At 44.3% G+C, this 27691-nt stretch overlaps 1 protein-coding gene across 1 annotated transcript in view; it reads left to right on the plus strand.

Moving 5' to 3' along the window:
- Nxn (nucleoredoxin) overlaps positions 1–27691 on the plus strand; it is a 131176-nt gene that overhangs the window by 12265 nt on the left and 91220 nt on the right. The window lies entirely within an intron of this gene.

A 27691-nucleotide genomic window follows, 5' to 3' on the forward strand; every position in this document is an offset into this window, starting at 1 on the left:
TTCATACTTCTGAGGCAGGTGCTCTACCACTTGAGCTCTGCTTCTAGTCCTTTTTGCTCTGTTGCTTTTGAGACAGGGCCTCTCTTTTTGCCCAGGCTGGCCTGGACCTTGATCCTCCTATTTTAAGCTTCCTACCATTGCTGGAATGGCAAGTGCACGCCACGATGCCCAACTCTTTTCTGTTGAAATGGGGTCTTATGAACTTTTTGCCCAGGCTGGCCTTGAAACTTGATCCTCCTGACATCAGCCTCCCAAGAAGCTAAGGTTACAGGCATGAGCCACCAGCATCCAGTTAGATCTGATCAGTTTTTACAGTGTGACGAAATCATTTTATATGCTGATGTAGTCGTCATAATAGTCAGAGTGCCTTCCTAGCTTTGAATTATGTGAGGTCCCTTCCAGATCTTTTTCTACGTAGCTGATGGAAATGTTGACCAAGTCTGGAAATGGAGTTCAGAGCACACCATTGGAGACCTCCTTCAGTCTAATGACAGTCCAATAACTGGTTGTTCAATCAACTTCAAGTCCAACCAACTCCAGATCTGCCTAGTTTTATTATTGTTTGGCCCACACCTTTCCATTTAGGTAACATGTTTATCACAGGAAACCATAACTTAGATCTTACTCTTTCCCTCTGCCTGAAAGATAGTCTGAGAGATAACTTGTGTTTGTAAACCCATACTCGCTCCAAACTGATCATGTCTTTTCCTGTGTGTTAAGTAGCTGTAATAAGCTGTAAGATCCATTTAGGGGTTTGTGTCAAGTTCACCAGTCTGTAGTTTGTAGGCTGTCCTCCATTTTGTCCTTTTGAAAATCAGTACTCCTTCGATCCATTGCCTGTGGGTCATGGAATTGCCAAGAATGGCTTGGTGATCTTATGGCACATTTTCTCCCTCTTGAATGTAACCATACAGGATCAGAATTACTGCATTGGCCGCATTGGCTGGGGACGGAGGGAGCGCCAGTACATTTCTTTCCTGCAGAGGCCCTTGTAGGAGTAGCGCCTGATGGTCAGTGTGTATTTGAGAGCACCCTATTTCCTTGCAGGCCCAGGTCCTGCACTTTCTAAAGGCCTTGTGGCAGTACTGACTGCCTTGTCCCTGACCCAACTGACCCCCTCCCTTTACTGGCTCATTAGGGCACTAATAGAGCCTGAGGGAGTCTTTTTCTTAATGCTGCCATTTCCCTCAGTGTAGGCAGCATGAGAACCCCGCTGGCTAATTAAGTGTGGCATTTTCTTTCAAAATTAGCAGTAGACATTAATTAGCTACAGAATGGCCTAGTGCCCTGCTGTGGATAGATTTATTTTTCTTAACATTTGACTTTTTAGGATGAATCAGTCCATTTATTTTTTTAAAGTTTACCTTATTATGAAATGGATTTATTTTTCTTACCCAAGTGTATTTTGCCCATTTAAGATTATGCACAAATCTGTTAGACCTGTCCCAGTTTGGTGACTAAGAATTCTGACTGTTCAAATGGTCAGCATGGGGATGAGTTGGAATTAAGTGCCTTGCAGCCTTGTCCTGGGGGAAATACAAGAGCCCTGGATTTGACCCTTGGATGCGTTGATTTAAGCTGGTACAAATGTTCTTAAGAGTGAAATACTACTTAATGCCACTTGAACATATTGCCTTTCACCTGGATTTAGGAAAAGTATTAATTTGCAGAGACTGCTGGAATATCTGGTTTGCAGTGCTACTTGCCTGTGGAGAGTCAGTCAGTGACTTGTTTTCTGACATCATCCCAGTGGGCTCTGCCACACAGCCAGTAGTTCCAGATCCCTAGGACTAAAGCCTAGTGTGCCGTTACCAGGAGATGGGGATTGGTCTGTCTCTGTGTATCCAGATTCCAGCATTACTGCTGACTGTTTGCATCAAAAGGCACATATAGTTCTTGACTCAGCATATACTTAGTACACTGTTTTTCTACATACAAGCTTTTTTTCTGTTTGCAAGAGAAACCCAGTGTTTCATTTTCTAATTGTAAAAGCAATAGTCTTTCCAAAGGTAACTACTGAATATGCATATACTGCAACTAGAAATACATGCACTTAAATATTTTTTGCACAAAGGGATTTAGCATTTGAAATTAACTGTTTATTTTCTAGAAGGGTAGTCCACTAAAAAACCTGGGGTGGGGATGGGGCTCAATAGTAGAGCCTGTAGCTAGCACACTCAAGGCTCTGTGTTCAACACCCAAGTACCACACCAAAAAAATAATAATGATTTCAAATGAAAGGGAAGGCATGCAGGGATAAGTCTCACTACCACTGCTGACCGGAGTCTGCCTCCCCATGATAATGTCTCTCATAGGTATTGTACACATCTGCAAGGGTGTCTGTGTGTGGCCTCCTGCATATGACATGGTCCTGCTCATATTCTTCACTGCCCTGACAGAAGCTGGGTTGAGACTCCATGCACTGCAGAGCTCTACAATATCCTTGGATGCTGTCTCCTTGGTAATGAACCCAACACAGATAGAAACAAGGAACACAATCCCCCAAGCCTCCATTGACTGTAGAAGGAAAATGACCCTGTGTGACCTGCCCCATGAGTGCAGGGGGCTGAGGAGACCTTGGAAAGCAGTTTTTCCTGTCCCCCAAGAGGGGCCCCCATCTTGGACCGGAACAAAGCAATGAGAAGGCCGTGTCTGAGGCATTCTCGCTGCTTGGCCTGCTGTTTGGATAAATTAAGAGGGTTATTCTCTGAGGCTGTCAGTCTTCCCTTCCAAGACTGTTCAGATATACCCAGGGACAAAAGACTTCTCCAGGCTGGCATTTGTATTATGCCTGGCCTTTTGTGGTAGCTAGCATTAACAACTTGTATTTAATATAGATTTTTGCTAATTAAAGTGTGCTATATGTTTAAAAAACTCCACCCCTAAAATCCAAAGTTATGAAATAAATTAAGAGACTATTTTTATTGTAAAAGGGTCTTTTCTATTGTGTTAGATTATGAACCCCTAAGAGGTGTTCGAAATGTGATTTCTTCCTCTCAAGAACCCTTCCCTCCCAGAATCTTAGGAATGTATCTATTACTTTGAGAAAAATGTGCAAGCATTATATCAAAAATCTTACCAAGTATTGCACACACTTTTCCTTTCCCCTGAACATTCCTTATTCTCTTCTGTGTGAGGCAGCTGAGAAAAACCTAAAACTCATTCAGTTAAGGTCATGTTAGGCAGCTTGCATATGAAAAAATAAAGTTTTATGGAATATTTATGAAAAAGATAATAGGAATTATGAAAGGTGCCAACTTGATGGTTTATGCCTGTAATCCCAGTTACTCCTGATTACAGTAGAGGCAGGAAGATTGCAAATTTGTGGCCAGCCTGGGCAAAGTTAACAAGACACTATCTGAAAAACAAAATAAAAAACAAAAGATCTGAGGTGTAGCCCTCAGCCCCCCAGTACTAGGATGGGGGAGGGGAAGAAAGTATGAAAGGTAAACTTTTCAAAGATCTAGTGAACCTTAAAGGGGGCTTGACTTAAGAGTAGAAGGAAATCCGGGCACCAGTGGCTCATGCCTGTAATCCTAGCTACCTGGGAGGCATAGATCAGGAGGATTGTGGTTCGAAGCCAACCTGGGCAAATAGTTTGAGAGATCCTATCTTGAAAAAACTCATCACAAAATGGGGCTGGTGGAGTAGCTCAAGGTATAGGCTCTGAGTTCGAACCTCAGTACCGCATGGTGGTGGAGGAAGCAGAGCTGGTATCTGATTAGAAACTATACTGTTTTCTGAATTAGTCATAAATGCAGATCAAGTATACATACCATGGGTGAGAACAGAACTGTGGTGGTGCTTACTCTCATCTTACTCTACATTCACAAAGGGATTCTTTAGAGCTGTAAATGATAGCTAGACACTGGAAGTGGCCCAAACATGCAGCAGTCATGAGATGGCTAACTAGGTTACGGTACCAGGGTCATGTTGGAGAGCTGTGAGAAGTGGGGTTAATGGTCTTTGTTGGAATGTAGAGCTAGCTATACTTCAGTTATTGTTTTCCAAAAAGCAAGATCCCAAAGTACACAATGTGCCATGATCACAGCACTGTATGAAGCAGACATGAAAGAACTTTGAAGTACTATCAAGATGGTGGCATCTCTGGGTGGTGGGTCTCTGATTGCCAAGTGTTCTGAATATAAATCAGTTGTCTGAAAGATTTTTTGCGGGGGGGCAGTACTGGGGTTTGAACTCAGAGTCTTGTGCTTGCTAAGCAGGCACTCTACCACTTGAGCCACCCTCCTGCTCTTTTTGTTTTAGTTATTTTTCGAATAGAGTTTAGCATTTGTGCCCTAGCTGGCCTGAACCATGATCTCCCTATTTATGCTTCCCCTGAAGCTGGGATGACAGGTGCCCACATTCAGCTTTTATTAGTCGAGATGGGGTCTTGTAAACTTTTTGTTCAGGGTGGTCTCAAACCTCAATCCTTCCAATCTCTGCCTCCCAAGTAGCTAGTATTACAGAAGTGAGCCACTGTGCCCAGCTTCCTGAAACATCTTTCATCTCATTTTTGGATGCTTGGTTTTAGTGAAGGGTTTCCCCTTCTTTTGATCTAGGTGAATGAGTTACCTTGCCCATCCGCAGGTCTTATGGAGCAAAGGACCACAGGAGAGAAGCACCAGCTTGTAGCCACTGACTTCAAGAAATCATTCTGGAAAGAATGACTTGAAAGTGACCTTTCCAATGTGGGGGCAGGGAGTCCAGTGGAGTCCAGTGGGTTAAGAAAGAAAGATATTCCAACTATAAATAACCATGTAGGAATGAAGAGGAAAGCCGAGAAGGAGAAGGTTCATTTGATCCCGCTGAAGAGTGTGTGTGATGGAGAGAGATGATGTATGTTTGAAAAGCAAGGACTGACAGAGACTGCCTGTGCTTGTGGAAACATTTTTATCTTTTTAAGAAAAGCAGAAGTTCCTTTGGCAGGTCCTCAAGAAAGTACATTGTAGGTGATGCTTATGGGGAGGTGTGATTTCTTGGGTGAAGACTTGGAATAGCAGATGGCCCTGGTCTGTTTGCAAGGTGATAGTGGCCTCTCTCGGGTTTGGGTTTAGAATGAGAAGGAAGGTCTGGATTCCAGACATGCCACAGGATAAGAAACAGATGCTTTTGTACCAAGGAGGCCAAACTCAAAGCAAAGTCCCTAACCCTAGGCCAGGTGCAGAAGTGCATTTCCTATGAGTTTCCTTAGAACATAAAGAAGACTCTCTGGGTTAATGGCTTCCGTTTGTTAAAGAAAGGGAAGGAAATTCTTCTAGGAATTCTCCACTACTGTGTGGTATTGATGGGGAGGGAGTGGTGACAGGACTCCAAAGCTCCCAAATGGGATTTCTCACTTAGAATGTGCTCATATTACAAAGTTTGCACTTTTCCTTGCTTTGTATGGGCACTGCCAAGCCTTGGTCAGTCACTTGTTTTCTGAGCATGTCATTCACCTCAGGCAGTGTCAGGATACAGAGAAATAAGTGACAGAGTCCCTGCTGTTAAAGGCACTCATAGTTTAGCTGGGGAGATAAGGCATTACACACACACACACACACACACACACACACACACATACACACTCACACACAAAGTATGTATTGGTTCTAGGAGGGATGGGATGGACATCAGGATCCCTTGGAAGTCAACCCTTCTCATGGATGACTCTTACTGTGTAGCTTTGAGACCTTAAGCAGGTTACTTTAATCTTGCTTAACCTCAGTTTCCCCATCTGTAAAATGGGACCAGTAGTAGTAGTTACCTTGTTTGGCTGCAGTGGAGGTTTGAGATGGGGAGTAATCTAAAAAGCCCTTCATACTGTGCTTGGCAAGAAGTACCTGGTCAGATGTCAGTGACTGTTGCCTTGTTTCCTTAGATTGGAAAGTTTCCTGAAGGGGGGGGTACTCTGTGCTTCTCACCATTATGTCCTTATTTTAACACATGTGGCAACTGTTACTAATAAGCGCTTAGCACAACTATGGATCAAAAGAAAGAGTGAGTGGCATTGGTTGAGATTTGACAGGTTGGCAGGTCTTAGGTGGAAAGAGGAATGGAATTCCAAGGAACAAAGCAAGTCTCACCTGGACGTGGAGGTCCACGCTTATAGGACCAGCTACTTGGGAGGCTGAGGAAGGAGGCTCACTTTTTTTTTTTTTTTTCATTTTTCTTTTATTATTCATATGTGCATACAAGGATTGGTTCATTTCTCCCCCCTGCCCCCACCCCCTCCCTTACCACCCACTCCACCCCCTCCCGCTCCCCCCCTCAATACCCAGCAGAAACTATTTTGCCCTTATCTCTAATTTTGTTGTAGAGAGAGTATAAGCAATAATAGGAAGGAACAAGGGGTTTTGCTGGTTGAGATAAGGATAGCTATACAGGGCATTGACTCACATTGATTTCCTGTGCGTGGGTGTTACCTTCTAGGTTAATTCTTTTTGATCTAACCTTTTCTCTAGTTCCTGGTCCCCTTTTCCTATTGGCCTCAGTTGCTTTAAGGTATCTGCTTTAGTTTCTCTGCATTAAGGGCAACAAATGCTAGCTAGTTTTTTAGGTGTCTTACCTATCCTCACCCCTCCCTTGTGTGCTCTCGCTTTTATCATGTGCTCATAGTCCAATCCCCTTGTTGTGTTTGCCCTTGATCTAATGTCCACATATGAGGGAAAACATACGATTTTTGGTCTTTTGAGCCAGGCTAACCTCACTCAGAATGATGTTCTCCAATTCCATCCATTTACCAGCGAATGATAACATTTCGTTCTTGGAAGGAGGCTCACTTGAGCTCGTGAGTTTGAGACCAGTCTGGGCAATATAGTGAGACCTTGTGTTTAAAAAAAAAAAAGTGAGTCTTAAACAAGGCATAGACTCCTATGTTTATTTATGCTGTGATCACAACTAAACCAATATCCTTAGCGTGTAACATTGAGCAACATGTCCACTGTTACTCTGGAGAGGAGGCAGCTACGTGGCTGAGCAGCCTGTAGGTTCTGGGCCTCCTTATTGACAACTCAGTGGTATTTCTTGGCATTCTTCCTAACAGTCCTTAAAAAAAAAAAAAAAAAAATCCAACTAGTGTCTGTAAGTCATTGCCAAATTTTGCTCATAGACAAAAGAGAGAAGTGTGCTGAAAAGAGGGGAATGCCACAGTCCTGTTTTTCCCATGTGAGTTTATATATCCTGGCCTCAAGAAAGTGGACCGCTTTCCTGGTCCCAGGAGCCTGTTCCTGAGAGCAGAGCCATTTTCCTGCAGCAGGGCTGGGGTCAGGCCCGGGACACGGGTCAGACCTCCTATGTGGAAGACCTCAAGTGGCTGTAACTCATGCTGAAAAAACAAACATGTTCCCATACTGAACAACAGCACAGAGCTCTCAAGAAGGGGCTTACCAGGCCAAAATATGTGAGATGGAAAGACAGGAATGTAAAAAGAGCCAGGTGCTTTGGTTTGTGAGTCTAGGCTGAGGGGGCGCTGAAGTGTTGGAGAGAAATTCCATTCAGATGATCTGTGGACACAGTATTTTTTCCTGTTGGGCCATCAGGGAAGGAAGAGATCTCGTCATCCTGTGGCCTGTCCAGGCAGTTAGTGTCCTTCCCGTGTGTCGTGTTGAGGGATAGCTGTGACCTCGACGAGCCCTTGGCACTCAGCCCTGCAACCTGGGGTCATGGGAACTTGCCCTACTGCTGTGAGCAGGTCATTCTAACCTGGACAGGGATAAAGGCTGGAGTAGGAGTGAAACAAAAATTTGGACATGTATTTGGTCTGAGCCTCGAGCATTCAGAAAGGGGGCTGTGGGTCACATGTGTTACTTTATTAGGAGAATTCAGATGTTCTGAAACTTGGGGAGGGAATCTTCTATAGCCAGGTCTTAGTCATGAGTCATCCTGGTGTAGTTTCATTTACTTTCTGAAATCTAGCACAGATCTCCTTGGGGTATGATTTGCAGTGTGCTATACAGAGAAAGATGTAGCATGGAGCCACAAAACCCTGTGCTGGCAAGGTCATCTCCTTCCACTAGGATTCTTTAGAGTGGGCACCAGGGGATATGAATTCTCTAGGGACTGATAATCACATCCATCAGAGTGTAGTTTGGCTCCATGTAGGTTAATATGCTACGTTCAGCTGGAAGGTTCTGGTGGATTTCCTGCTGGGGGTGGTAGTGAAATTACACACAGGTTGATCCCTTTCTTGCACTCATTAGAGGGTCCCCTAGGGCATGGGGAGGGTTTGGCATTCTGCATCTAAGATAGCGTGTCCTACTTATGGTGGTAGAATGGGGTCCTGTTCCTTCCTTTGGACTTCAGAGAGCTACCATCATCATTCGTAACTGCTTCTGGAATGGGGTGCAGCTCAAGTGTTAGAGTGCTTGCCTAGCATGTGCAAGGTCTTGGGTTGGATCTCCAGCACCACAAGAACAAAACTAAATAAAAAACAAAAACAACAAAACCAAACCAAACCCAACTTCTGTTTAGTGAGCCCTGAGCAGGTTCCAGGGACCATATGGCTAAGTGCTATTCAGTTACTGTCTCCTTAGACATTTATACCAGTCCGTGAGCTACGTAACATAGTCCTGTCTCATCCACAACTTTGCTTTGTACAGTTTCAGTTACCCACAGTCAAGTGTGGTCTGAAAATGTTAAACGGAAAAGTCCAGAAGTAGACACGTCATAAGTTCTGAATTGCATACCATTTGGAGTAGCATGATGAAATTGCACATTGTCCCATTCTGCCCAGAATGTGAATCATCCTTTGTCCATTGTATCCACACTGTATACACTGTGTATACTTAATGTACCCTGTGTACAGGTAGTATCTGCCTTGGTTATCAGATCCACTGTACTATCTCAGTGCTAGCATTCAAGTAATACTTATTTTACTTAATAGTGGTCCCAAAGCACAAGAGTAGTGATGCAAAAAAGATACCAGGGCCTAAAGCATGTCTCTGGTGGCCCTGCAGGGCATATGGGAAAAAAAAATAGTATCTGTAGGTTTAGGTACTAGCTGTGGTTTCAGGTACCCACTGGCCTCTTGTAGCTTATCCTCTGTGGTTAAGGGGACTGCCAGTCTATTTATTGCCCCCATTTGTACACGAGTACACTAAACCCAAAGCCGCTCCTTCAGTCACTCTCTGTCCCATGGTATGCTGCGTTTTGCAGCTGTGCTGTAGGTGGGAAAATTTCTGGACCTGGGCTGCCAGACAGAGACAGCATCTGGAGTGTCTCCTGTCCTCTGTCAGTGGCAGCTATGGGTCAGCATGACACCTAATCTGCACCAATTTCCTTCTCTTTTGTTTTCTTGTGGTTTCCACATGTTACAGTCGTAAAGCCAAGGTATGGTTGATGATTGTGTTCTCAGAAGTCATGTTCTATAAAGTCATTGCAAACACTAAATGAGTAAGTGCTGCAGCACTGCTCCCATGGGCTCTTCAGGGTGGGTTTCTGAGCTCAGTGCAGTGTTCTCATTAACTGCTCAATACATAACTTCGTTTTATGTGTGCTTCTGCTCAGGGGAATTTTATTTATACATATATAATCCGTTAACGTATTAAAAATCATTTGGTGGCTCATGTCTGTAATCCTAGCTACTCAGGAGGCAGAGATCAGGAGGATCACAGTTCAAAGGCAGCCCAGGCAACAAAAGTGAGACCCTTTCTTGAAAATATCAAACACTAAAAAGGGCTGGTGGAGTGGCTCAAGTGGAAGAGCAGCTCAAGTAGTAGAACACCTGCCTAACAAATATAAGCCCCTGAGTTCAAACCCCAATACCACCCAAAAAAAAAAAATCACTAACACATATAATTGACATTCATACTATATTCACAATATTCATATATATAATTTACTAACATCAAGCTGAATCACAGCCAGCACATTCATACTTGAACAAAATTTATCCAACAAATTTTCTCCATCAGGCGTGTAACAGTCTTCTTGCGCTCAGGAACACCAGACGGCATTCAGCACTACACTTTGGGGCCATTTTAAACAGTACTATCACCAAAGAAAAGCACAAAATGTAAAAAACATGGCAGTCAATAGGCCACAAAAGAGACTTTTACAGTCTGAAATTTGAAAGAAGAAAGATAACACCTTGCTCAGCCTCAGCTGGGAAACCCTTGGTTGAGTGACCCAGAGTTTTCACAGCTCTGCCATGTCCGAGAATGACCACAAAGGTGACACAAGTGGGCAAATTCACAAATTCAGAATCTGTGAGTGACCAGGATGGACTGCACCCATTTCTCCAAAATCCTAAATGTGCAGAAACTCTCTTGTCTAATACTGCTTGGCTTTAGGGTCCACTCCTTCAGCAGGTGACTGTTCCCACCTTCTTCCTTTCGGAAGGCAATACTGGGGTTGCTGTGCCTCCAGCATTTTTGCTTTAGTTTATTTTTGGATAGGGTCTCCATGCTTTTTGCTCAGGGCCAGCCTCAGATAGTGATCCTCCTACTTCTGCCTCCTATCTTTCTAATTTTCGATGGGGCTACAAAAAGAATTTTAAGTTGCATCAAGTGGATCTGAAAAGTGATAGGAAATATGATCATCAACCATGTTCTGGCTTTGGTGGGTGACACACAGAAAGAAGTTTAGAGAGCAGCACGAATTTACGGGAGCAGCTGGGGCAAGTAAAAGCATCTAGAGAGGTTCATCTCTTTAATTGTTTGAGCAGAGCTCTGCAGAGAAGTAGGTTGGTGCATGAGAAAGATCTGTGAGTCATCAGCAAATGTAACCCTGAGAGGGACTGAGAGTCCCTGAGAGCATGGAGAGAGAAGGAGCTGGCCTGAGGGAAGCGGCCTGGGAACGCCAGTAGGGACCTGGGATAGGACAGCAATAGAGCAAGGAAGGTGCTTCAGAGGGTTGGGGGAATGGTGTGAACCTGATGAACTATAAGGAAATCAAAAGTATCATTTAGATTTGTCAATTTAAGAAGTAGTAGAAATCTTCATTAAGTAATCTCTTTATTATTAACAATAATATTTAACATCGTACCATTTCTACTTTGTGACAGGCATATCACTACAGGTTTTAAACAACAGTCCTACAGGGCACCTGCTCTTACTGTCCCCATGTTAAAGATGTCAATACTGAGGCCAGAGCTCCAGTGACTCTTGCTCAGAGTCATTTAGGCAACAGCACTTGGGGGGGCTCCAGCCCTGATCTGCCTGACTCCAGACCCTGCAGTATGACCTAAAGTTTTTTTTTTTTTTTTTGCAGTACTAGAATTTGAACTCAGGTTCTACACCTTGAGCCACTCACTCCACCAGCCCTTTTTTTGTGATGGGTTTTTCAAGACAGGGTCTTGGGAATTATTTGCCTGGGCTGGTTTTGAACCATGATCCTCTTGATCTCTGCCTCTTGAGTAGCTAGGATTACAGGCATGAACCACCAGAGCCCAGCTTTTCAGCAACCCTCAGAATTGTCCCGACAAGAAGTACGTAACTGTTGAGATTTGCAGACCACAAAAACCAAACCAAGCAAAAACTACCCTTCTTTTAGTTCTGGGCTTGAGGGAGCACTAGTGATGGATGGCAGATTGAGGAGAATTCTGCATTCCAGGGGGCTGAGGTCAGTGTGTGCGGGAGCTGCTGCGTGGCATGGCTCTCTGTGCACGTGGGTTGCCGTGGATGAGTCTCTGTTTCCTCCTGGCTATTGACTGCTGCCCCTTGTTTTTCTGCTTCCCATCATTCCTGTCTTGTGGTCCTTCCATTGAAGAGTCCCTGGGGCTCCAGGCAAGGGGTTCCTGGTGTCTACCCTTCTGGGGCTACTTCAGGCTCTGCTGGGAGGAATGCTGGCCCCCAGTGCAGCCCTGCCCAGACGCTGAGGTTTCACTGCAATTGTCCACTTCCATACATGGAAGTGGGACTTGCCAGCCACTGCAGAGAGCCTGCAGCAGGAGGCTGTTTCCCCACAGCTGACAGACACCCCTGGCTCTCATTTAAAAATGTACTGATTGAAAAAGACCCTGGCTTTAACCACACGAATCTGCAAAAAAGGGAACTTTGCCACCTCACAGAACAGGAAGCATTGCAGACTAGCCCTGAATACAGTACTTACAACACTGCTCTTCACCTTCCTGTTGTAGGAAGACTGATGATATGAAGGAGAAGCTCTGAAATCTTTTTTGTTTTTTTTTTAGTGCTGGGAATCGAACCCAGGGCTTTGTGTAAGCTAGACAAGTGCTCTACCACCAAACTATATCACCAAGCTCATAAACTTTAAAATAGGTAAAGAGGCTTTGGGGAGGTGGGTAGGCACTTTCGATGTGTGTGTGTGTGTGTGTGTGTGTTTCGACATATGCTAGAAGACATACACTTTCCTCACTGATTTGATTAAAAGCAAAGAAAATTCAAGAAGCCCAGCCAACATGTAGTAGTGGGATGAAGTGAAATGGCTTTTCCAGTCCAGACTTGGGCCTCAGGGGCAAAGCCACAGCCTCAGCAGGTGCAGACCATGAAATTGCCACAGTTTTCTCTGGCAGTGCTTTTTATAATGCACAGAACGAGGGCTCTGCGCCACTTTGCTTGCTTTTGTTTCACGAATATCTATAAGGATTGGACCTTATAAAATTTAAGTTTCTGGAAAGTAATAGTTGCCAACAAGAGATTCTAGAGTAGTTTGGGGAAGTAATGTGAATTTCTTATGGTGCTGTGTTGGATTTGCTTTGCAGTGTGCCTTACAGCTAGTTAATAGTGATCTCTGAACTTCATTGCAGTGGAATCTGAATTATTTTTAAAGCCATTATTCAAGATTGTAAAATTCTGGAAGCATGCACTGAACTCTGTTTTTGCTTCTGGGGGGGCTGGGTGAGGGGGTGGACGAAAAGACTCCTGTTAGCCCAAATGCTAGAATCAGTTCCTGCCTTAGATAAGATCTTAGAAAGAAAATCATACCTTCTAGGTCTTTTCCATCATGATTTATTTTGAGCTTAAAAATAGCAAACCTTAAACGTCTTCATCTCTGTACCCACTTCCTTCCTCCACTGGATCCCTCTCTTTAACTGTCTAAAAAGATTTTGAAATTCTTCCTTGATTCTTTCCTGCCTTAGGGGAAAGGGGTGAAGCGGCACCAGCTTTATGGCTGGGGTCAGTGATGTTGGTCTGAATTCCTCCTCTTGCTGTTTTGCTAGTTAGATTCTGCACTGTGACAGATGGATGTAGATTTAGAGGCCATTGGATTTCTAAGGTGGTTGGCACTGCCTTCTGAGTTAAAGGGCTTTTAAACAACCTTTCTTTTTCTTTACAAAAATGATTTTCCAAGCATCAGACTGTCATCAGCCTACTAATTGTTTTGCCTCCAAGCGAGACTGATACTAGGAGCAAATTACTTCGGGCTGTTGTGCTGTTGGGTCTTAAGCATTATCCGCCTGCCCCAAGCTGCTGGCCAAATGGCTCTGATCACAGGGTATCCCTCCTGGACACTGGAGCTGAAGGATGGATCACATCTGCCTGCCCCAGCCCCAGCAGCTGAGACCAGCAACCAGGCTGGAGTTCAGGCTCTAGGCAGAGTCCAGAGAGACCAGAGGGTTGGAGGCCCAGGCTAGGCAGCCTCTTTCTAGACTAGGGAGGGAGGTGGGATCCTTCCAAGGAGGCCAGTAGAGGGAATAGGAGGCGCTTCTCTGTACTCACCGTTTTCCCCCTGTTCCAAGGTGTGGATTAAATTATTGTTGGGAATGAAGATCTTAACCACAAAGTCCAGGTAGAGAAGTAGGGCAGGGGGAGGAGGAAGGACTGGTGTTGGGACCCAGTTCTGTTCTGGTTACCTTGAGAACTTGTTCCAAGAGAAACATTAAATGGTGATTTTTCAACCAGGCTGATAGAGTCCACTATCTTTAAAAAATACACGTTCCCAGTCTGCTTGCTCACTGTTACATCCCCAGCATAGAGCACAGTGCCCAGCACTGTATAGTTACATACATAATTATAGCAACTCAGTTCAATGGCTGGGAGCCCGTTATGTCTGCCTACAATGTTTAGGAAAGTAACTAGTTACATCTTATAGCCAGTCATTCATGCATATACACATCCATCTCAGGTAAGCATCCATGAATCCCCTTCATACCCACAAGCTCCTGGTCATTCTACGTTAATATGCTTTTAGGTTGTTACTGCATTCTCTGGTGTTTGATGATCTAGAATGGCCACATAGATGAGGGTTGCTGAAAATAACAGACTCACATATACTCTTGGCTTTCCTTGTTGGGCCGTGTCCTTGGTTGTCTGTCTGAGTGCTTTGCATGTACTTAAATGTTCTCACAGAGCCCTTGAGAAAGGTACTGTTGGATTGAGTACTTTTCCTAGTCATGCTGCCAAGTGTTTGAGCCAATATTTGAACTCTGGACCTGGAACTGTGCAGAACTGTCTAATAACTGACTGACACTGTCATTTAAGGGTCCCTTGCATGTGCCAGGCACTAAGACAGAAAGGACTTTACATGCACTGTCTCCTTAATTTTTACAAGGATCCTTATGAGACAGATCAGTGTCCCCATTTTACAGAGAGAAAATTGAGGCCCAGAGTCCACCGAGCTAGGAATTAGGAGAATCACCTGGTCTGTGGGACTTCCCCCAGAGCCTATTCTTTCTCCCTATACACTACTGGGTCTGGAGAGCAGAATGGTATGAGGTCCATTCTGGAAGCAAATGTGGCCCATTACCGGGGGTAAGTGTGCTCAGGTATTGAGCACACCAATCACGGACTTTTGCAAAAGGTGGTTCAGAAAAGTGGCTCAAAATCTCAGGTGTCAGAAGAATTCGCTTGTCACAACCATTGCTGTGGTTCCCATGTCACCAAAGGTTTGTGTGCTTATGGCTTGATCTACAATGTTGCAGAACTAAGAGGTGGTGGAGACTTTAAGAGGTGGGGGCCTATTGAACCGTAATTAGGTCATGAGAGCATCACCCTAGGGAGTAATTAAAACTGTTTTATCTGAGTGGTGAGTTCTTGTAAGAGTGAGAGTGATTGTTGCAAAGTGAGACCGTTCCACATATGGGGCTACTTCTGCATGTGTCTATTTCTCTTTCTGCTCCTCTGCCATGTTGTGGTGGGTGTATGTGTTGGGGGATGTCATCAGATTCTGAACAGATGGACATACTCAATGTCAGACTTTCAGGTTACAAAACTGTGAGGCAAATAAACCTTTTCTTTATAAAGGTACCCAGCTTCAGATATTTTGTTATAGCAACAAAAAAGATAGACTTAATACTGTGGCCTTCTGAACTTTTAAGCACCCAGAATCCGCCAACCCCTTGTCTTTTAGTTAATCCAGCTCCCAAAACACACACACACACACACACACACACACACACACACACACACACACCATCTTTCTTTACCCCAGGGAATGTTTCTGGCAGCAAAGAAAGAGCCCTTTGAGTAGCCAACAGGGTGAAAACAGCTAAGGTCCCAGGACCCCAAGGACTTTTCTAGCCTGTGGTTTGCTGGCCTAACCTGAAGGAGCTCCTGATTGGCTGATCATGTCTGAAAGATTCATTTCTGTGAAAGGACAGAGTTGACAAGACCAAAGCAGTGACGGCAGCAGCTAGTGGGAGAGGGCTTCTGGGCCTGAGGGATGGCAGTGTGTGCTATTGTGCAGTGGTCCACTGGTTCCCTCTCACTGCTACCCTTCCACAGGACCCCCTTTTATTAGATTGGGGTTAAAGATATGAAAAAAAACCATATCCTTACTATCCACTGATTTTTCAGGGTTTAACTTCTGGCTGTAATCTGGAAAACTCTTGTCAATTCCCCAAGGCTCCTTTAAAGATCCCCTTGGGACTGTAGGGCAGATGATAGGGCAGCAGGTTTCACCCCAATGCACGAACCACATGGGGAATTTCCACACGGACCTGTGTGGGCTTAGGAAACCCAGGGCGATGTGCTGTCCTTCCACTCTTCTGGAAGCACACATCCCTTTCAGTGAATCTTCTTTCTCTAACCTTTGATAACGACATTGGCGTAGGAACTGATTGCCTTCGTCTCCCCTCGGTTCTGTGTAAACTGCTGGTATGAGTGCAAGTCAGGAGGCAGCAGGCCCTGGTAGACCTAAGGGGACTGGTGGGAGTAAGTCCTGTCACCTCGGGGGAACAACCATGCTGGAAAGCTGACCCATGTAGGTTGAATCTTCTGAAGGAGGATCTTATGAGATGTGAAATCTCCTGATTTCTCAGAATTATCAGCCAATTCCAGTGTAAAACATGGTGTTAGCCAAATGACATGTTTAAGGGCCCAGTTTGTCACTGGGGTGGCCTCTTAGTGATTGTGGCCTTAAGGGCTACAACACTGTGCTCTGTTTGTACTGGTAACTGGGGGACCTGTGAGAGCCATACACAGGGAGGCAGTGGGGGCACTCGGGGGTTACAGGACATGGTTTTCTGGGAGCTCATGGTCTTGCTTACAGAGGCGAGGCCCTGCTTGGCTCAGGGAAGCAAGAGAGAACAGGAGAGGATGGCACTGAGGCAAGCAGTATGGTGCAGGAGTCAGAAGGTGAGCTCAGGAACCCTTGGAGAAGTTAGAGAAGACCCCCAGAAAGGGGGCGGGGAGAGGGGACATTTTTTGGAGATTCCCAGTGTAAGCTCAGAAGTGGTCATTCACATACCATGTACATAGAACCTGACTGTTTTCAAAGTGCTTCAAGAAGGGAGAACTGGAGCAGAGAGAGTGAAGTTAGATGGGCCAGGGTCCGAGCCCTGTGCTCTTCTGCAGGGCCCTCCAGACCACTGGTGGGGTAGAGGGTGTTAATCCCCATTTTCCAGTGAGGAAGTTGAGGCTCTAAGAAATAAAGCCATCTACCCAAGCCATGCAAATTAGCAAGTGACAGAGGTGGGATTTAGCCCTAGATCTGTCTCAAAACACCCAATTTCTATCACAAGAAACTGCTGGATCACCAAGCTGTCAAAGTCAGACCAGGGCTTGAACCCAGGTCTGAAAGATGCTGGTTAGGGAGGAATAGAGGAAAGAAGACCACGAGGAGGGTGGGGAGGGTAGGCGGAGATTCCCGAAGACAAGCAAGAAAACTGATGCCAAACAGGATGATTTGAGCAGCCATGAAAGGGTTCTGAATAGAGGATATGAGACAATGGTGGTGAAATTTCAGGACAATTATTCTGGTGTGGTTTTGCTGGAGGAACGAGAAGGGCAAAGACTGGCCTAGGACACTAATGAGAGGGTATAGGCAGGGCAGTGACAAAGGGCAGGGCTTGCCAGGGACAGGACCACAAGCTTGAGAGTCACCTCAGAGAGATGCTTGCTGGTGTCTGTACATATCCCTGCCTGTTGTCTATTGTTTATTGAGACAACCATTCCTCAAGTGCCTTTCAGTCAGTGGACTCCATTTTGGAAAACTCCATTTCCATTTTACACCCAATTTTCTCCTGCCAGTGTGTTTCACAGTTGGTAGGTGGTTTGTTATTGCTGGTTTTAAATTTTTCCTAACACAGCCCTTGCCTGAAAGAAAACACTGACCCCATCGACCACAATTTTAAAATGTTGACCTCTGCCCAAGCTTTTCTGGATTACTCTATTGGTGTAGTGTCTAAAAGTGAAGAATAGGAACTCCCTGAGAATCCCCAAAGAAAGATTGGTGTTTTTGAGGTGAAAATAAGAAAAGGACTTCCTTCCCACCCTCTCCTTACCCACTGACTTGCTTGCCCAGGGACTGTTACTGGAGATGAAATTTTAAAAAGCTCCAGCCACTTTTAGCTATTTGCAACAAATGAGCAAACAAACAAAAAATTCTGGCCTTTTGCCATCTGTTCAACTGGAAGAGCCAAGCAGGACGGCAACTAGCTGAGGCAGCCAGCAGGTGAGGGAAGCCACACGGCGGTAGGAATAAAAGCGAGACCTCTGCACTGATGGGAAGTAACTCCTTTTGGAAGACTGTAAGCGTAGCTTATAAACTTGAAGCTTTGGAGTCAGAAGTGTATTTGATCCTGATGTAGTGGGAAGCTAATGTAGATGAGACAGGAACATGAGTTTCCTAGCTAGATCGGCTCCTTATGCAGGCTGGAGGTGTGGCTCAAGTGGTAGAGCACCTGCTTTGCAAGCCCAGAGCCCTGAGTTCAAACATCAGGCCCACCAAAAGAAAGAAAGAAAGAAAGCTTCCTTAAAGAAAGGAAGAGAGAGAGAGAGAGAGAGAGAGAGAGAGAGAGAGACCTGTGAGAAATTTTATATATATTTAAATATATATAAGCACACACACATACACACACACACACACACACACACGCATATAATCTTCTATGGGAAAAATTGTTGAGTTAAATGATTTATTGAAAAATACTTTAAAAAACATCAGTAGAATATACATGACAGTTTACCATACACAGCACAGGCTGGCCTCGAACTCCTGCCTCAGCCTCCCAGGTGCTGGGATTATAGGCATGTACCACCATACTGGCCCCATCTTAACCATGTTTAAGTGCATAGTTCAGTGGCATTAATGAACACTTATTATTCTATAACCATCATCATCTCCAGAATTTTATTTTTATTTTTTGGTGGTACTAGAATTTGAACTCAGGGCCTTGCAAGCAGGGGCTTGTGCTTGCTAGGCAGGTGCTCTATCACTTGAGCCACACCCTCAGCCCTCCAGAACTTTAGCATTTTCCTAAACTGAAAGTCTGTATCCATTAAACAGAGACTTCCCATTTTTCCCTTCTGTTTAGCTCCTGACAACCGCCATATTACTTTGTGTTGATAGGAATTTGACTACTCTAAGAATCTCACCTAAGTGAAATCATACAATTTTTGCCTTTCGGTACCTGGCTTATGTCACCACTCAGCATAGTGTCTTCGAGGTTTATCCATGTCGTAGCATGTGTCAGAATTCTTTTAAGGCCAAATAGTATTCCATCATATGAGTATTAAACTACGTTTTGCTTATCTATTCATCTGTTGATATGATGACCTAATCGAATTTTTTTTCCTTCCTTCTTCCTTCCCTCCCCCCTCCTTCCTTCCCTCCCTCCCTTCCTTATTCCTTCTTCCTTCCCTCCCCCCTCTTTCCCTCCCTCCCTTCCTTCCTCCTTCTTCCTTGCTTTGCAATGCAGGGGTTGGAACACAGGACCTTGCCCATGCTGGTCAAGCACTACCACTGAGCTGCATCCCCAGCTGACCTTCAGTTACTTTTAAGGTCTCTTCCAACTTTGCGGTTTTTATGAATCTCGGATTTTCCTTTTGTAACCTCATTTTTTTTGTCTATAAAATAGGACTGGAAATTATGAATTATTTAGGGATAATTAGTTTAAAACTTATTAATGATGTTCTTTGAAGCAAGGCCTATGAGACTGGACAGAATAACTTACAAACTTGGAACAGGCTTGCTGGGAGAGGGGGTGATTAATGGGACCTTGTCCGGGAATCTTCTAGGTCTACCCCTTGTGATCTCCAGACCCTCTGGCCGGCGGAACTCTGTGGAGCCTCTGTTTTCCTGTCTGACTTTTCATGGAAGCCTTGAACTTGCATCGTCAATACAGAGCAGGAGTTAATTGTTCACTGGGTAACCTCATGCAAGACAAGTGCCTCCGTTGAGGGATTGAAAATCCACAAACATTTTGTCAAGAAAGAATTATGATGCCTGAGAAGGAGCTAACCCTAATATTTACCTTTAGAAATCAGCAGTTATTTTCAAACAGTAAAGTATGTTGTCGCAGGGAGGGAAGATGGGGTCCAGCACCTGCCTAACCTATAGTAAATCCAAGGGGAAAACCCAGGCTGTGAGTTTACAGCTGTGCCCCATGGAATCCTGTTTTTAAAAAGTCCACTGTGAGCTGTCAGATGGAAAAACCAGTAAGGGCCATCTCGAGTGGGGAGGGGTCTGGTCTGGGCATGGCCCCAGGACTTGATTTGTGGCTTTTGGCCACAGTGGATTTGATTTTCAGCAGACCTCTTGCATTTTGAAGTAGCTCCAGGTTCCTCCTCCCCTTCTTCCTCCTCCTTTTTTAAAAATTAGGATTGTTGCCTCTTTAAAAAAAAAAAAACAAAAACCCTAATATATTATTGCTATAGAAAATTGGAAAATACAAACATTTATATGGGGGAAATTCACCTATAGAATTCCCCAGCTAGAAGTAATTGATGTTCCTACTTCACAGGCAGCCTTATCTTTCTCTGTGTGTCCGTACATGTGTGTCTTCTAAGTGTAGAGTGTATTTTGAGCATATTTCCTTATAGGAATGTATTTTCTGAACCATAATGTACTTAACAGTCCCTATTATGGTAAACTAAGGCCAGTTCCAGATTTTGCCATAATAATCAGTGCTGTTACAAACTTGATTTTATGAATACTTTGTACAGGTCTTTGATTTTCTCATAAGATAAATTTCTAGACAAATTGCTACACCAAATAATCTATTGTCTCTTTAGTTATTTACCTTTGTTTTCTTCTCAATTTCATCTTTTCTCATCGTTTTCTTTTCTTCCTCTCCCTCTCCCTTCCCTCCCTCCCTCTCCTTGTTATTCCTCTCGAGTGTTGGTTCTGTTGTGTATGTGGTGTGTGGGGTGTTTTTTTGTTTGTTTGTTTGGGGCTGGGGTTGGAACCCAGGGCCTGGAACATTCAGACAGGCGTTCTTCCACGGAGGTACACCTCTAGCCCTGTGACTGTGTTTTTAATAGTCTCTTTACAATAGTACCTCTTTTCTTTGCCTCTCTTTGTTTGCATCTTTTTTGTTTGTTTTTGTTTTTTAAACATTCTGGCCTACAAACACATACATTTCCCACATTTTCTCTTTGTACCTTACCTGCCGCATTCTCCTGTTATGTTGCAGACTATTTCTGGCAGCTTCATACTATTCATCATTTATTTGTCCTTGGATAGAGAAAGTTTTGTGAGGTCCTGGGTTTTCGCATTAACAGGACATGGCTTTCTACATGGTCCTCCTCCCGCTTGCCTGTTGCCAATAGGCTCCCCTTCCAGATCTTGACTTTGTTATTATACAGTTATGTCACTGGTCAGCATTCCGATGGCAGCAGGGAATATGCATACTAGGAGGGAAGGACTGTGCTCTCTTCCTTCTGTGTTTGAGGAGCTGTGTTTGGTGATGGGATCAGTTTATGCTGGGGCTTTTTCTTTGGCTCAGCCTTCATGGAAGTTATGAACTGTGACTGGCCACACGTCTGTTTGTCGAATCAGTGCAAGTTCTTGCTGCCCACCTAAAGGTACCACATGGCTCCCCTGGGACCTCCCATCCCATGCTTCTCAAATACTGCTTTTGAGAGCAGTAACACAGTCCAAGTCAAATGCCTGTCTTAACTCTCAAGCCACTCTGGCCCTCCAAGGCTTGCCCCTCCACAAAGGGGGCACTGGTGGGGTACCACCAGGGTCTCTTATCACTTACCTCTCTCTACTGCTGCTGCTACCCAGCAGGACAGTCCCAAGTCTGGCCCAGTAGTCTTTTCAGATCTGGTCTCAGTTACACTGGTGATATCTAGCAGCGATTCTGTTTCCTTTCTTCATGTCCTTAGACCACGCATAAATCTTCCGGGCTATTATTTAGTGAAGAGAGACCAATCCAGCAGCCAGTGTGGATCACTCTGTTTTTTTCCGCTGGGTGCAGCATTTTTCTTCCCTGGCTGGCCTGCCACTAAGTACTGCTCTGGGCTATATGACTTCAAAGCCAATCCCTCAGAGGTAGCTGTCCTTAAACTAAAACTAAAGCGAGAGACATTTCTGAGCTCTTTAAGTAATAATAATAATAAAACGCCCTGTGAATGCTCTGCTTTTCATGTGGTTCCTAGCGCTCCCCCTGACAGTGTGACCTGTTGTGGGCTGCCAGCTCTCATTCCTTTGATGTCTGTCTCCAGGATACCTCCCTGGAATCTGTGCAGAGGAGAGTGAAATTGTCTGGTGTGCGTGTGTGTGTTGGGGACGGGTGATGGATGGGAAGACCCAGTAACTTGGTGGATGTGTTGGGAAGGAAATGAGCTTGAACTGGCTGTAACCCTGGAGGAGCATGTGTTCTTCTTGCTTAAGGAGAATATTTCATTTTTTCTTTCCTCCACCCATGTTTTCCCTTCCACTGCGCCTGTGGTACTCATTACCTGGTGATCATGTCATACCTGGTGATTATGGCCTAGGGGTCTTGAGTTCTGTAGAGCCTGCTTGTGGTTTTTGGTGGAAGTTGATTCCTTTAGTTTGCTCTGGCCCTTTCCCTCTTGGGCTGTCTGGATCTTCTTCTTAGCCATGTTCCTCCCTGCTTTTTTCATTCTTAAAAGACGTGCCAAAAAGTTTGTTGTTTTTTTTTTTTCTTATTAGACTTTGAAATACAGGTCGAGTATCCCGTATCCGAAATACTTAAGACCAGAGTTTTTGGATCTTGGAATATTACTGGTTGAGCATCCCTAACCTGAAAATCTAAAATTTGAAAAGCTCCAAGATCTGAAACCATCAATCCCAGAAAGAAGACATTCATAAACTTTAGGATTTCCAATTTTTGGATCAGAGCTGCTCAAGTATAAATAAAAATGGACAGAATAATATCCCTAACCCCCCTAAACCCAGTCTTTTATCTATACCCTTCCCTATCCTACCTCCCCTCTCATATTTTGAAACAAATCTGAGACAGCTTATCATTTTAGCCATTAATATTTAAATGTGTATGCATAAATGGTAAGGATTTGAAGAATAACCAACAGGATTAATATGCCTCCAAATTAATAAATCCTTGCTGTCATGAAATAGCTAGTCATTGTTTGAATATCCTGTATCTAATCGTTTTTGTTGTTGTTTTGTTTTTTGTGGTACTGAGGATTGAACCCAGGGCTTCACACATTCTAGGCAAGCGCTCTACCACTTGAGCCACACTCCAACCCTCCCAGATCTCATTTTTAACCTATTTTTTACTATATATATTGAAAAAAATGATGGTTTTGTTTGGTTTTGGTTGTTTGTATTTGTGTATGGTACTGGGGCTTGAACTCAGGGCCACTTGCTTGCTAGGCAGGTGCTCTTCCACTTCAGCCACACCTCCAGCTCTGGCCTTGAATTTTTGATCCTCCTGCCTCATCCTCCTGAGTGCTGGGAGTACAGCCTGGCTTCCAACATGATGTTCTGATACACACATGCATAGTGAGATGATTACTACAGTGAAGCAAATTCATCTATTCACTTTTCATAGTTACCCTTTTCTTTTTTTGGTCAGCTTTTAAAATTCTGTGCATGTCTTGATTAATTTCAAGCCTTCTTTTACTTCAGTATCTACCTAACACTGGCCTAGAGAGCTCTTGTTAAACTTCACACCAAGAGAGCAAGGGCATTTCAGTGAAACACTTGGGCACATACCCAAATATTAAAGAACCTAATGCAAGATGTCACCTAGAAGGTGGCCAGTCTTATGCTACATACCTTCCTAGCTGTATAGCTCCATGGCTAAAGCCCTGGGCTCCTCTCCTTGGAGCTGGGAGCTCCTGGAAGCCGTAGACCATTCCTCATCAACTTTGTTTCTCTGGGGTTACAACAAATTTTTGTTAAATGTGTTTTGTAGGGGCAGGGGTTGTAGCTCTGTGGTGGAGTGTGTGCTAGTTGCACAAGACCCTAGGTTCAATCCCTCACACCAAATAAATAAATAAATAACTAGATACAGTGGCTTATGCTTATAATCCCAGTTATTTGGGAGGCAGAGATTAGGAATATGACTGAGGCTAGCCCAAGCAAAAAGTTAGTGAGACCCCCCCCATCTTAACCAATAAAGCTGGGTGTAGTGGTATATGCCTGTCATCCTACCTGCATAGGAGGCATAAATAGGAGGGTCGTGGTCTAGGCCAGCCCAGCGTAAGTGAAAGACCCTATTTGAAAAATAACTAAAGCAAAAAGGACTCAAGTGGTAGAGCACCTGCCTAGCAAATGTAAAGTCCCAAGTTCAAACACCAGTACCACTAAAAAAATAGTAATAATAAGTAAATATGTCATGTCGTACTGTAGTAATAAATGTTGGTATTTTGTCTTACCTAAAAACTTACATTTCATTTGCTATTTATTTAACACTGTTTTAAGTGCTTTTAAATATTGGCTCATTTAATTCTCATAAGAGCCCTTAAAGATTAACTTACAGTCACAGAGGGAAAGTTCCGGCTCCTGCTTATGTCAGTTGTCCTCCAAAGGATGGCTGGTGTGTGTCTGTGTCACTGGGCTGTCACTCACACTCAGCCTGTGAATGGAAGACACGAAGTCAGGCCTTCATGTGTGAACACCCATCATGAGTGGGCTGGCTGAAGCTGCTTTTAGTCTTTTCTTTCAGTGCATGTTGTCACGTTGAGCACAAATCCTGCATTTTGGGGGACAGTTTGTGGAAGTTTTAACCTTTTCAGTAAAGATGAGTTCACAGGAATAAATGTGGCACAATGGTAATAGCTTTGTAATGTATCTTGTTTGTGTTTACAAGTTAGAAAAAAAAAATCCATCATATGACCGTGGACTCTGAAAACTGTTCAGCTGACTGTGCCTGACTGATGTTTGGTGCCTGTGGTGGGCAGGTGTCTGCAGCATCCTTCTTTCCTAGCTGTTTGCATGGCCCCTGCCATGCCAGGAATTGGGCAGGCTCACTCACATCTATTTCTCTTCCTGCCTCTCTGCCACTGTGTCTTTCAGGTCTGTGTCTCCTGCAGCAGTGTCCCTGCTCCAGGTCACTGGGGACTGGAAGATGTAAAGAGAGAATCATTGGTCCATACATGCCAAGGCATGTCCATTCCCAGAAGGGTTTCTCCTGGGGCCTGTACTGACCCTGGTCATGCACTGTCACCAGCAATATGTGCAGTCACTCGCCAAAGCACTGACAGCCTCAGTGTCTCAGACCTTCCACCCTAAGGGGAGAAAAAGACACAAAACCCAAAGGCTTTGTCATAGAGGAAATTTGTGTATAATGGAAGAAGATGGCTTTTGCCAGGCTCACAAGGTATGAAGGCCTGATGGCATGACTTCAATCCTTAGCTGAATGTGAGTGGCAAGCTAGCCATACACAGGGACTCCGGCCACCCTTTGGGGGACGATTGAGTCACTGACTCCATCAGAGTAGCTCCTCCTCTTGGCTGTTGCTTCAGCACTCAGGGTTGTAAACACTGTAGGCACATAATGAATATGTATAAATGAATGAGTACAGAGGTCACTGACAGGATGCTTATTACTGCAGCGGACCCCGAAGCTGGTGTCTTGCCCTTTTCACACAACCTTAGCAGTTTTTTTTTTTTTTTTTTTTTTGGTACTGGGATTTGAACTCAGAGATTCGCAATTACTAGGCAGGCACTCTTCCTCTTCAGCCATACTTCCAGCTCCTGCTAGGCCTTCTTTAAACGTTGTTACTTTTTGTTATTTGGGTCCTTCTGTATTTTGCCTTGGTCAGTAATGTTCTAAGGCTTTCTAGGCTTTCTTCAGGCCACACCCTCGCCTGATTTCATACTTCTGGGTTTCCAAAAGCTGCCCTTTTGCAAACCTCAGTGCCTGATTGACCACTCACAAATAGCATCTGTCAGCCTTGTAGCCCAGTGCTAGTCCCCTCCCCCTACTTCTCAGTATTCTTAAGCCCAGCTGACTTCTGGCTGCCACGGGGACCATGTAATACAGACAAGATGGCGACTTTTTCTTTTCTTTTTTTTTTATAGTACCAGGGCTTGAACTCAGAGCCTACACCTTGAGCCACTTCACCAGCTCTTTTTTGTGGTGGGTTATTTTGAGATAGGGTCTTGTGGAACTATTTGTCTGGGCTGGCTTCGAACTTCGATCCTGCTGATCTCTTCTCCTGAGTAGCTAGGATTACAGGTGTGAGCCACCGGCACCTGGCTAAGTTGGTGACTTTTGTCAGAGAATCTGCAGAAATGTAGGAATTGGGGTAGCAGTTTTAAAGAACACTGCCAAATGATGCGAGGATGACTGACAGCAAATGGGTATGCTGTCCAACCAGAGAGTTCGCTTGGAATCATGTTAGAAGAATGTTCTTACTGGGATTGGAATTTGGCCAGACATGAGATTTTTATTGACTTGAAGTCACTAATTAAAAGGCTTTTTCAGCAGTGACCCCTGGCTCTCTTCTTGCTGGTCTTCCTGAATTTTCCATGGTCTGCATTTATGACTTTTCTAATCATAAAGTTCAAAATAAAAGACCTACTTAAAAATTAATTGAAGCTTGAGAACATTATGTCATTTGTTAAACTGCATAGCGAGGCACGCACCCCCTACCTCCCATTGCCCATCTGTTTATTTTTCAATTAATAAAAGGCAAGGAATGTTTGTGCTTGAGGCTGGAGGACCTTGGCTGCCTGTGTTGGAATCTGCGAATTTAGTCCAAATTGATAGTGTTCTGGTATTTGTGGAGGCTTTTATTTATTCATTTTATAAAAAGCAGCTTAAAACGAAGGCAGAGACCACATAGAGTGCAGGATAAACAGCTTTCTAGTAAGGGCTTTGTGAATAGTGGGGATATGGTTTTACCATAGGGGTCTTGAGTATGTTTAAAGGCATTGTTTTAAGTTAGTGGGAGGCACAGATGAAAGGAAGAATTTCAAGATAAGTCCTGTGAGTAATTTCGAAGTACAGTGAGGAGTTGAGTTGCATGGGATTTTCTTGCATTCACACGTAGTCCCCATGCAAAGAGGGTATCCATCCATACAGAAGGCAGCCTGGGACCCGCTGGCAGGAAAGGGGCCCTCATTTTGGCTGGGATTTGGGAATTAAGCACGTGGTGAGTCTAATACTAGAGAATCAATTCTTATCCATCCCCCATCTTTTCCTTATAGCTTCTCTGTCTCTCTCACAGTGTGGGGATCAAGTCTGTGTCCCTCCTCTGTGCTCTCCCTGTGAGCAGTCATTTCCTTTAGTTCTTGGCTGCTTATCTTTGTATTAATCAGATTTTTCTCCCTTGACCAAGCTCTTCTCCCAGAGGCCCTACCTCCATTGTGTGCTGCACAGTCACCAGTTAGAGTGGTTCTGCGTTTACCTGCAAACTTTGGCTTCTGAAATGGTAACCACAAACACCCAAAAGCCAGGACACCTGGCTATAGTGTGAGGTTGATTGTGATGTTTCTGGTCCTGGCAGCCCCAGGAACAAGGGACTAAATGATCTTGAAGGTTGAACTTGAGCTGGTTGAAGAGAAGGCCTTGGCTATGTCATTGCTAATTTCTTTTGTGATCTTGGGTAATTGAAATCAGTTATAACAGTATTTTTACTGAGTGCTGATACAGTAACCTTTGTGTTTTGTCATCTTTATTCTTTAATTAATTATTTTTTGTTTGGCAGTACTAGAGTTTGAACTCAGGGCCTTGCGCTAGCTAGGCAGGCACTCTACCACTTGTGCCATGCCCCCAGTCCTTTTTTGCTTTAGTTTATTTTGGATAGGATTTCATGCTTTTCCTTGGGGCTGGCCTCAGACCTTAATCCTCCTCCCTACAGCCTCCTTCATAGTTGGGATGGCAGGTTTGCACCACCATGCCAGCTTATTGGTTGAGATAGAGTTCTTGCTAACTTTTCGACCATGCTGGCCTCCAACTGTGATCGTCCTGATCTCCACCTCCCGATTAGCTGGGATTACAGATGTGCACCACCACACCTGGCTGCCTCATCTTAACTCCTTTAAAAGAAGGAGTTAATATGGGCATGGTGGTACACAGCTGTAATCCCAGCACTTGGGAGGCTGAGGCAGGAGGATTAAGAGTTCAAGGCCAGCCTTGGCTACATAATGAGACTCTGTCTCAAAAAAATCCCCAAAACCAGAGAGGGTTCATTGAACTGAATAAT

This window comes from Castor canadensis, chromosome 11 (genome assembly GCF_047511655.1).
Source record: "Castor canadensis chromosome 11, mCasCan1.hap1v2, whole genome shotgun sequence".
In the NCBI taxonomy this organism is placed as follows: domain Eukaryota; kingdom Metazoa; phylum Chordata; class Mammalia; order Rodentia; family Castoridae; genus Castor; species Castor canadensis.